The 11,464-nt window shown below is 43.9% G+C and overlaps 1 non-coding gene across 1 annotated transcript; it reads left to right on the top strand.

Annotated features, from left to right (window-relative positions):
- The first annotated feature begins 10,805 nt into the window (after nucleotides 1-10,805).
- LOC130953368 (small nucleolar RNA R71) lies at nucleotides 10,806-10,909 on the top strand. The gene has a single exon (XR_009075539.1). It is a non-coding gene; the product is annotated as a small nucleolar RNA R71 (small nucleolar RNA).
- The last annotated feature ends 555 nt before the right edge of the window (nucleotides 10,910-11,464 follow it).

The raw sequence follows: 11,464 nt of genomic DNA, 5'->3' as shown, positions 1-11,464 counted from the left end.
GTCGGGTGATTTGTAAGTCTTGGCTTGGCGCTTCGTTAAAAAACCTTTTCAGGAAAAAGAGTCCGCCTTGTCCAAGGTCCTTTATCATCCCTAGCTATAGTACCTTCTTAGGTTGCAGGCGTGCCATGACCTGGGAAGCTCTCGCCCGTCGAGTTCGGAAAGCTTGTAGTAGCCCTTTCCCAGCACTTTTATGACTCGGTAAGGTCCTTTCCAGTTTGTTGCCAGCTTTCCTTCTCCAGGTCGAGTTGTTCCAATGTCGTTTAGGATTAAGATGAGGTCGTCCTCAGCAAAGGCCCGCTGTATTACCTTTTGGTTGTATCTGGAGGCCATCCATCGTTTCAACGCCTCTTCCCTTATCCGAGCTCTTTCTCGGATTTCCGGAAGTAGGTCGAGCTCTTCCCTTTGGAGTTGGGAGTTGGCTTTTTCGCTATAGTGGATCACTCTGGGTGATCCATCTTTGACCTCCATTGGGATCATTGCCTCTATTCCGTAAGCTAATCGGAAAGGTGACTCTTTTGTAGTGGAATGTGGAGTCGTTCGATATGCCCATAGGACTTGCGGGAGCTCTTCAGGCCAGGCTCCCTTTGCATCTTGTAATCTCCATTTTAACCCGGCTAATATGACTTTGTTGGTAGCTTTGGCTTGCCCATTGGCTTGGGGGTGTTCGACAGAGGTGAATTGTTTTTATATTCAAGTCGGCCGCTAGCTTTCTGAAGCCTGCATCTGTGAACTTGGTACCATTGTCTGTAGTGATGGAGTATGGAACTTCAAACCTTGTGACGATGTTTCTATATAGAAATTTTTGACTTCTTTGAGCAGTGGTATTAGCTAGGGGTTCTGCCTCAATCTATTTTGTGAAGTAGTCTATTCCTACTATACGGAATTTGACTTGTCCCGATCCTTGAGGAAAGGGTCCGAGAAGATCGAGTCCCCATTTTGCGAATGGCCAAGGTGAGGTCACGCTGATGAGTTCCTCTGGCGGGGCAATGTGAAAGTTGGCATGTTTCTGACATGATGAACATGTATTTACAAATTCTATGGCTTTTTTTTGTAGAGTTGGCCAATAAAATCCTGCTCGAAGTACTTTTTTGGCGAGTGCCTACGCTCCGAGGTGATTGCCATAAATGCCACTGTGTACTTCTTCTAGTACTTCCTTTGTATTGGAAGTCAGCACGTATTTTAGCAGTGGTATTGAAATTCCTCTTTTGTATAGAGTATTATTTATGATATTATAATATTGTGCCTCACATTTCAACCTTTTTGCCTCTTTTTCCTCTGTGGGGAGTGCTTCTGTTTTGAGGTAGTTAATTATGGGAGTCATCCATCCCTGATCGCGACCTGTTATGGCTAGGACTTTTTCTTCTTCTGAGATTGATGGATTCTGTAGAATTTCTTGGATGAGGCTTCTATTGTTGCCCCCTGGTTTGGTGCTGGCTAGTTTTGAGAGTGCATCGGCTCGGGCATTCTGTTCTTGGGGTATGTGATGAATCTCATATTCTTCGAATTGTCCGAGTTGTTCTCTGGCTTTGTCTAAGTATTTTTTCATGATGGGGTCTTTGGCTTGGTAGCTTCCTCCTATTTGTGAAGTAACTACCTGCGAGTCGCTGAAGATGATAAGCTTTTGAGCTCCAATCTCCTTGGCTAGTTTTAAACCAGCTAGTAGTGCCTCATATTCCGCTTGATTGTTTGAGGCAGGGAACCCAAATTTGAGGGAGAGTTCGATTTAGGTTCCCTGGTTGCTTTCAATTATCACGCCTACGTTGCTTTCAGTTTTATTTGAGGAATCGTCCACATAGAGATTCCATTCTGTGGGGATTTTCGATGTGTCTATAAATTCTGCAATGAAGTTGGCCAGGTGTTGTGATTTGATGGCCGTCCGAGCTTCGTATTGAAGATAAAATTCAAACAACTCGACTGTCCATTGCAAGATTCTGCCCGCCAGGTCTGTTTTCTGTGAGATCCCATTTATGGGCTGGTTGGTCCGAACTCTAATAGTGTGGGCCTGGAAGTATGGGCGAAGTCATCGTGACGTTAGTATGAGAGCGTAAGCAAACTTTTCTATTTTCTGGTAGTTCAGCTCGGATCCTTGTAATGCTTTGCTGATAAGGTATATGGGTTGTTGCCCGCTGTCGTCTTCTCGGACCAGTGCTGAGGCTACTGCCCGATTTCCTACCGCGAGGTACAATATGAATGGTTTTCCTTCCCGTGGCCGAGTCAGTATAGGTGGTTGTCCCAGGAATCTTTTGAAGTCTTGAAAGGCTTGCTCGCATTCCGCTGTCCATTCAAACTCCTTTCCCTTCCTTAGAGTGGCGTAGAAGGGGAGAGATCTTATTGTTGATCCGGCCAGGAATCTGGACAAGGCTGCCAACCTTCTGTTGTGTTGTTGTACCTCTTTGACACAAGTCAGACTTTTCATGTCGAGAATGGCCCGGCATTTATCCGGGTTTGCCTTGATTCCTCTCTGTGTGATCATAAAACCCAAGAATTTACCAGCTTCTACTGCGAAGGTGCATTTTGCGGGATTGAGTCGCATGCCATGTCGTCTTATAGTGTCGAATACTTGGGTCAGGTCGGATAATAACGTCTCTTCGTTTTGTGTCTTTACTAGCATGTTGTCCACGTAACCTTCCATGATTTTTCCGATGTGATCCGAAAAAACCTTGTTCATTAATCTTTGGTAAGTGGCTCTCGCGTTTTTAAGACTAAAGGGCATGACAATGTAGCAGTAATTTGCCTTTGGGGTTAAGAATGAGGTTTTTTCTTGGTCAGGTGGGTACATTGGGATTTGGTTATATCCCGAGTATGCGTCCATAAAAGAGAGGTATTTATATCCGGAGGAGGCATCTACCAGTGCATCGATGCTTGGGAGTGGATAAGGATCTTTTGGGCAGGTTTTGTTGAGGTCGGTATAGTCAGTGCACATTCGCCACTTCCCGTTTGACTTTTTCACCAATACGACGTTAGCAAGCCATAGTGGGTATTTGACTTCTCTTATGAAACCTGCCTCCAGTAGAGCTTGTACCTGTTCTTCCACAGCTTGAGAGCGTTTTGGTCCTAGCTTTCTACGTCTCTGTTGTACCGACCGAGATCCGGGGTAGACTGCTAGCTTGTGGCACATTAGCTTGGGGATTTATGCCTGGCATGTCTGCGGCCTTCCACTCAAAGAAGTCGACGTTGTCTCGTAGAAACTGTATGAGTGATTCTTTTATGTCTCCTTTCAGGAGTGTGCCAATATTGGTCGTTTGGTCCGGGGTGTCCCCGATCTGGATTTTCTCTATTTCACCTTCAGGTTGTGGAACTCTTTTCCTCTGCCTCTGAGGCTTAGAATTTTGTTGTAATAGCGGCGCGCCATCTTCTGATCTGCTTTTATCACAGCTATCCCCCTTATCGTTGGGAACTTCATGCATAGATGTGGGGTTAAGACTATTGCACCGAGCTGATTCAACGTTGTCCGACCTATTAGGGCATTGTAGGCTAAATTTACGTCGACTACGATGTAGTCTATTTTGAGTGTTCTTGACTGACTTCCTTTTCCAAAAGTTGTGTGTAGCAGGATGTATCCCATCGGTTGAACCGAGGTATCTCCTAGTCCAAACAGACTATCCGGATATGCTTTGAGTTCTTTTTCTTCCAGGCCAAGTTTGTCGAAGGCAGTTTTGAATAAGATATCGGCAGAGCTCCCTTGGTCTATTAGCGTGCGGTGAAGATTTGCGTTTGCCAGTAAAATAGTGATGACCATGGGATTGTCATGTCCCGATGCAATGCCGGAAGCGTCTTCCTTGGTGAAAGTAATCGCGGGGATGTCAGGTGCTTCCTCCTTTCCTGCAACATGATATACGTCTTTGAGGTGTCTTTTACGAGATGATTTAGAGATTCTTCCCCCGACAAATCCGCCGTGTATCATGTGGACATGTCTTTCTAGTGTACGAGATGATTGCGCGGTTTGTCCAACATCTTCTGCTCTTCTTCTTTTTCTTTGCTCATCGTCACGGGTGGCCAGATATCGATCTAGCTTTCCTTCTCTTACAAGCTTTTCTATGACATTTTTAGATCGAAACACTCATTAGTGGAGTGCCTGCGGATCCGATGGTATTCACAATATTCAGCCCGATTTCCTCTTCCTTTTTTGCCTTTGAGTGGCCGAGCTGGTGGTATTTTTTCTATGTTGCAAACCTCTCTGTATACATCCACAAGAGATACCCGAAGGGGGTGTAATTGTGGTATTTTTTATTTTCTCTCTATGTCGATCTTCCTTCTTTTTGGAATCTTTGTCTTTATCCCGGGAGGTGAATTCGGCTTTCGAGGTCTCTCCTAATCAGGAGTTTTCCTCCACGTTGATGTACTTTTTCGCTCATTCCTGCACCTCGTTCAGAGATGTGGAGTATTTCTAAAATATGGTTTGACTAAAGGGCCCTTCTCGCAAGCCATTAATGAGGCCCATAATGGCGGCCTCCGTTGGTAGGTTCTATATGTCCAGGCATGTCTTGTTGAATCTTTCCATGTAGTTGCGAAGGGTTTCCTGTTCTCCTTGTCTGATTCCCAATAGGCTCGCAGCATGTTTAGCCTTGTCTTTTTGAATGGAGAATCTGGCCAGAAATTTCTTGGCCATGTCATCGAAACTTGAGATGGACCTTGGAGGGAGGTTGTCGAACCATCTAATTGCCGTCTTTGTCAAAGTAGTCGAAAAGGCTTTGCAACGAACTGCATCTGAGGCATCGGTGAGGTACATTCTGCTTCTGAAATTGCTGAGATGATGGCTGGGATCTGTAGTGCCGTCGTATAAGGTCATATCTGGGAGTTTAAAGTCTTTTGGGATTTTAGTCTTCATGATCTCCTTGGTGAATGGGTCTTACTCCTTGCGGGAGCTATCTCCGGGAGGGGATCGGTTGCCTTTGGTTTTGATATCGGCTTCAAGTTTTAGAAGTTTGTTCTCCAATTCCCGGCGTTGCCTTATTTTCCTTTGTAGGTCTTTCTCGACCTCTCGTTGACGTAGGGCTTCTTCTTCAAGTTGTTTTAACCGGTCCTGAAGTGCATCCATGGCTCCCTCGTTTGAGGAGTCCTTCTTGTTGTTAAGTTGGGAAGTATCTTTTGGTGTGGTGTCCACGTTTTTGTGCGGCGTTCTATCCTTTAGATCTGAAGTGTGGTCGTTGTCATGGTCGTTCGCCATGGTGATGGGATGACTTCCAGGTTCCCCGGCAACGGCGCCAATGTTCCGAGGGTTACCTAAAACGGTAGGTCGATCTCGGACGAGATCTTCTGTACTGGTCGGAGCTGTTGTGTCCGACTTGATGATGGTGGCTGGAGCCGCCGTGTTTGACTTGTTGGACTTGGTGGTGGTGCTGATTCTTCGTCCCCGGAGAGTGGGGGGTACCTGCAAGGGACTCCGATGCTTAAGTTAGCAAGGGTATTAAGTAGGTATTGAGTAGAATCAGAGTATGAGTTATACCTGGGTGCTCCAGTGTATTTATAATAGCGTAGAGTGACCTTCTTAGATAAGATAAGTTAGTTATCTTATCTTATCTTTATCTTATCTTCAAGTGAGGTCATCTTATCTTTCAAGGGAACCGCCCTTCTCTCTGTAGGGTTGGGCCGCTGGTGCACGAAATTGTGATCACTACAACTTCGCACAACTAACCAGCAAGTGCACTGGGTCGTCCAAGTAATACCTTACGTGAGTAAGGGTCGATCCCACGGAGATTGTTGGTATGAAGCAAGCTATGGTCACCTTGTAAATCTCAGTCAGGCAGACTCAAATGTATATGATGATGAACGAAAATAACATAGAAGATAAAGATAGGGATACTTATGTATATCATTGGTGTAAGAGCTTCAGACAAGTGTATGAAGATGCCTTCCCTTCCGTCTCTCTGCTTTCTTACTGTCTTCATCCAATCCTTCTTACTCCTTTCCATGGCAAGCTCGTGTAGGGTTTCACTGTTGTCAGCAGCTACCTCCCATCCGCGCAGTGAAAGCTAATGCACACACTCTGTCACAGTGCTGCCAATCACCGGTTTGGTTCCCTCCCCTACCGGAATAGAATCACTCTTTTGCGTCTGTCACTAACGCCCAGTAGGTTACAGGTTTGAAGCACGTCACAGTCATTCAATCATTGAATCCTACTCAGAATACCACAGACAAGGTTAGACCTTCCGGATTCTCTTGAATGCTGCCATCAGGTCCTGCCTATACCACGAAGACTCTGATCTCATGGAATGGTTGGCTCGTTTGTCAGGCGAGCACTCGGTTGTCAGGCGATCAACCATGCATCGTGCAATCAGGAATCCAAGAGACATTCACTAAGCCTCAGATGCTTGTAGAACAAGAATGGTTGTCAGTCACCTTGTTCATGGGTGAGAATGGTGATGGGCGTCAATCATCACCTTCATCATGTTGAAGAACAAGTGATATCTTGGATAAAGAACAAGCGGAATTGAATGGAAGAACAATAGTAATTGCATTAATACTCGAGGTACAGCAGAGCTCCACACCTTAATCTATGGTGTGTAGAAACTCCACCGTTGAAAATACATAAGAACAAAAGTGATCATTGGTTTCGGCCCCAAAGAGGGAACCAGAAGAACCAAGATCTGATCTAAGAACTAGATGTCTGAAGATGTCAAATACAATAGTAAAAGGTCCTACTTATAGAAAACTAGTAGCCTAAGGTGTACCAAGATGAGTAAATGACATAAAAATCCACTTCCGGGCCCACTTGGTGTGTGCTTGGGCTGAGCAATGAAGCATTTTCGTGTAGAGACGTTTTCTGGAGTTAAACGCCAGCTTTGGTGCCAGTTTGGGCGTTTAACTCCCATTTGGGTGCCAGTTCCAGCGTTTAACGCTGGGATTTCTTGAGGTGACTTTGAACGCCGGTTTGGGCCATCAAATCTTGGGCAAAGTATGGACTATCATATATTGCTGGAAAGCCCAGGATGTCTACTTTCCAACGCCGTTGAGAGCGCGCCAATTGGGCTTCTGTAGCTCCAGAAAATCCGCTTCGAGTGCAGGGAGGTCAGAATCCAACAGCATCTGCAGTCCTTTTGAGTCTCTGGATCAGATTTTTGCTCAGATCCCTCAATTTCAGCCAGAAAATACCTGAAATCACAGAAAAACACACAAACTCATAGTAAAGTCCAGAAAAGTGAATTTTAACTAAAAACTAATAAAAATATAATAAAAACTAACTAAAAGATACTAAAAACATACTAAAAACAATGCCAAAAAGCGTACAAATTATCCGCTCATCACAACACCAAACTTAAATTGTTGCTTGTCCCCAAGCAACTGAAAATCAAATAAGATAAAAAGAAGAGAATATACTATAGACTCCAAATTATCAATGAAACATAGCTCCAAATTAGATGAGCGGGACTAGTAGCTTTTTGCCTCCGAACAGTTTTGGCATCTCACTTTATCCCTTGAAATTCAGAATGATTGGCTTCTTTAGGAACTCAGAATCCAGATAGTGTTATTGATTCTCCTAGTTAAGTATGATGATTCTTGAACACAGCTACTTATTGAGTCTTGGCCGTGGCCCAAAGCACTCTGTCTTCCAGTATTACCACCGGATACATACATGCCACAGACACATAATTGGGTGAACCTTTTCAGATTGTGACTCAGCTTTGCTAAAGTCCCCAATTAGAGGTGTCCAGGGTTCTTAAGCACACTCTTTTTTGCCTTGGATCACAACTCTTATTTCTTTCTTTTTCTTCCTTTTTTTTTTCGTTTTTCTCCTTCTCTTTTTTTTTTTCACTGCTTTTTCTTGCTTCAAGAATCATTTTTATGATTTTTCAGATCCTCAGTAACATGTCTCCTTTTTCATCATTCTTTCAAGAGCCAACAACTTTAACATTCATGAACCACAAATTCAAAAGACATATGCACTGTTTAAGCATACATTCAGAAAACAAAAGTACTGCCACCACATCAAACTAATTAAGCTAGTTTTAAAGATGAATTTGAAATCCTGTACTTCTTGTTCTTTTGTGATAAAAACAGTTTTCATTTAAGAAAGGTGATGGATTCATATTCATAGCTTTAAGGCATAGACACTAAGACACTAATGATCATAAGACACAAAAATGGATAAACATAAGCATAAAAATTCGAAAAACAGAAAAATAAAGAACAAGGAAATCAAGGAACGGGTCCACCTTAGTGATGGCGGCTCTTCCTTCCTCTTGAAGGTCCTATGGAGTGCTTGAGCTCCTCAATGTCTCTTCCTTGTCTTTGTTGCTCCTCTCTCATGATTCTTTGATCTTCTCTAATTTCATGGAGGAGGATGGCATGTTCTTGGTGCTCCACCCTTAGTTGTCCCATGTTGGAACTCAATTCTCCTAGGGAGGTGTTCAGTTGCTCCCAATAGTCTTGTGGAGGAAAGTGCATCTCAAGGATCTCTTGATGAGAGGGGTCTCTTGTTTGCTCCATCTTCTTCTTAGTGATGGGCTTGAGGTCATGCCTTCTCAGTTGAACCGGCTTTGGATGCCATAAATGGTTATGGAAAAACAAAAAGCAATGCTTTTACCACACCAAACTTAAAAGGTTTGCTCGTCCTCGAGCAAAGGAAGAAAGAAGAAGAAGAAGAAATGGAGGAGAAGGAGGGTGGTAGAGGTGATTGGTGAATGGGTGAAGAAGAAGAGAGAGTGGTGGGGTTGGTGAGGGTCCTGTGGGGTCCACAGATCCTAAGGTGTCAAGGAAAAGTCATCCCTGCACCAAATGGCGTCAAAATCCACGTTTTGAGCCATTTCTGGCGTTAAACGCCGGGCTGGTACCCATTTCTGGCGTTTAACTCCAGGTTCTAGCCCTTTTCTGGCGTTTAACGCCAGTCTGGTGCCCCTTTCTGGCGTTAAACGCCCAGAATGGTGCCAGACTGGGCGTTAAACGCCCAACTGCTAGCCTCACTGGCGTTTAAACGCCAGTGAGTTCTTCCTCCAGAGTGTGCTGTTTTTCTTCCTGTTTTTCATTCTGTTTTTGCTTTTTCAATGGATTTTGTGACTTCTTATGATCATCAACCTACAAAAAAGATAAAATAACAAAAGGAAATAGTTAATTATAAAACATTGGGTTGCCTCCCAACAAGCGCTTCTTTAATGTCATTAGCTTGACAGAGGACTCTCATGGAGCCTCACAACTGATCAGAGCAATGTTGAAACCTCCCAACACCAAACTTAGAGTTTGAATGTGGGGGTTCAACACCAAACTTAGAGTTTGGTTGTGGCCTCCCAACACCAAACTTAGAGTTTGACTGTGGGGGCTCTGTTTGTCTTTGAATTGAGAGAAGCTCTTCATGCTTCCTCTCCATGGTGATAGAGGGGTATCCTTGAGCCTTAAACACCAAGGATTTTTCATTCACTTGAATGATCAGTTCACCTCCATCAACATCAATCACAGCCTTTGCTGTGGCTAGGAAGGGTCTGCCAAGGATGATGGATTCATCCATGCACTTCCCAGTCTCTAGGACTATGAAATCAGTAGGGATGTAATGGTCTTCAATCTTCACCAAAACATTCTCTACAAGTCCATGAGCTTGTTTTCTTGAATTGTCTGCCATCTCTAATGAGATTCTTGCAGCTTGTACCTCAAAGATCCCTAATTTCTCCATTACAGAGAGGGGCACGAGGTTTACACTTGACCCTAAGTCACACAAGGCCTTCTTGAAGGTCATGGTGCCTATGGTACAAGGTATAGAAAACTTCCCAGGATCCTGCCTCTTTTGAGGCAGTTTCTGCCTAGACAAGTCATCCAGTTCTTTGGTGAGCAAAGGTGGTTCATCCTCCCAAGTCTCATTTCCAAATAACTTGTCATTTAGCTTCATGATTGCTTCAAGGTATTTAGCAACTTGCTCTTCAGTGACATACTCATCCTCTTCAGAGGAAGAATACTCATCAGAGCTCATGAATGGCAGAAGTAAGTCCAATGGAATCTCTATGGTCTCATTTTGAGCCTCAGATTCCCATTGGAACCCAGAGGAGATTGGTACACGCCCACTGAGGTCTTCCTCAGTGGCGTCTTCCTTCTCTCTTTCCTCTCCACATTCGGCCATGGTTATGGCTTTGCACTCTCCTTTTGGATTTTCTTCTGTATTACTTGGGAGAGTACTAGGAGGGAGTTCAGTAACTTTCTTGCTCAGCTGACCCACTTGTCCTTCCAAATTTCTGATGGAGGACCTTGTTTCATTCATGAAACTTTGAGTGGTCTTTATTAGATCAGAGACCATTGTTGCTAAGTCAGAAGTATTCTGCTTAGAACTCTCTGTCTGTTGCTGAGAAGATGATGGAAAAGGCTTGCCATTGCTAAACCTGTTTCTTCCACCATTATTGTTATTGAAACCTTGTTGAGGTCTCTCTTGATTCTTCCATGAGAGATTTGGGTGATTTCTCCATGAAGAATTATAGGTGTTTCCATAGGGTTCTCCTAGGTAATTCACCTCTTCCATGGAAGGGTTCTCAGGATCATAGGCTTCTTCCTCAGATGAAACCTCCTTAGTACTGCTTGGTGCATTTTGCATTCCAGACAGACTTTGAGAAATCAAATTGACTTGTTGAGTCAATATTTTATTCTGAGCCAATATGGCATTCAGAGCATCAATCTCAAGAACTCCTTTCTTCTGACTTGTCCCATTGTTCACAGGATTCCTTTCAGAAGTGTACATGAATTGGTTATTTGCAACCATTTCAATGAGCTCTTGAGCCTCTGTAGGCGTCTTCTTCAGATGAAGAGATCCTCCAGCAGAGCTATCCAAAGACATCTTGGACAGTTCAGAGAGACCATCATAGAAAATACCTATGATGCTCCATTCAGAAAGCATGTCAGATGGACATTTTCTGATTAATTGTTTGTATCTTTCCCAAGCTTCATAGAGGGATTCTCCTTCCTTCTGTCTGAAGGTTTGGACTTCCACTCTAAGCTTACTCAATTTTTGAGGTGGAAAGAACTTTGCCAAGAAGGCATTGACTAGCTTTTCCCATGAGTCCAGGCTTTCTTTAGGTTGAGAGTCCAACCATGTCCTAGCTCTGTCTCTTACAGCAAAAGGGAATAGCAATAGTCTATAGACCTCAGGGTCTACCCCATTAGTCTTGACAGTGTCACAGATTTGCAAGAATTCAGCTAAAAACTGATGAGGATCTTCCAATGGAAGTCCATGGAACTTGCAATTCTGTTGCATTAGAGAAACTAATTGAGGCTTAAGCTCAAAGTTGTTTGCTCCAATGGCAGGGATAGAGATGCTTCTCCCATAGAAATCGGGAGTAGGTGCAGTAAAGTCACCCAGCACCTTCCTTGCATTGTTGGTATTGTTGTTGTTTTCGGCTGCCATGGGTTCTTCTTCCTTGAAGAATTCGGTCAGGTCCTCAACAAAGAGTTGTGCCTTAGCTTCTCTTAGCTTTCGCTTCAAGGTCCTTTCAGGTTCAGGGTCAGCTTCAACAAGAATGCCTTTGTCTTTGTTCCTGCTCATATGAAAGAGAAG

The sequence above is a fragment of the Arachis stenosperma genome, chromosome 9, assembly GCF_014773155.1.
Source record: "Arachis stenosperma cultivar V10309 chromosome 9, arast.V10309.gnm1.PFL2, whole genome shotgun sequence".
NCBI lineage: Eukaryota > Viridiplantae > Streptophyta > Magnoliopsida > Fabales > Fabaceae > Arachis > Arachis stenosperma.
Note: the sequence above shows the minus strand (reverse complement) of the source record. Positions and strands in the feature narration are given on the sequence as shown.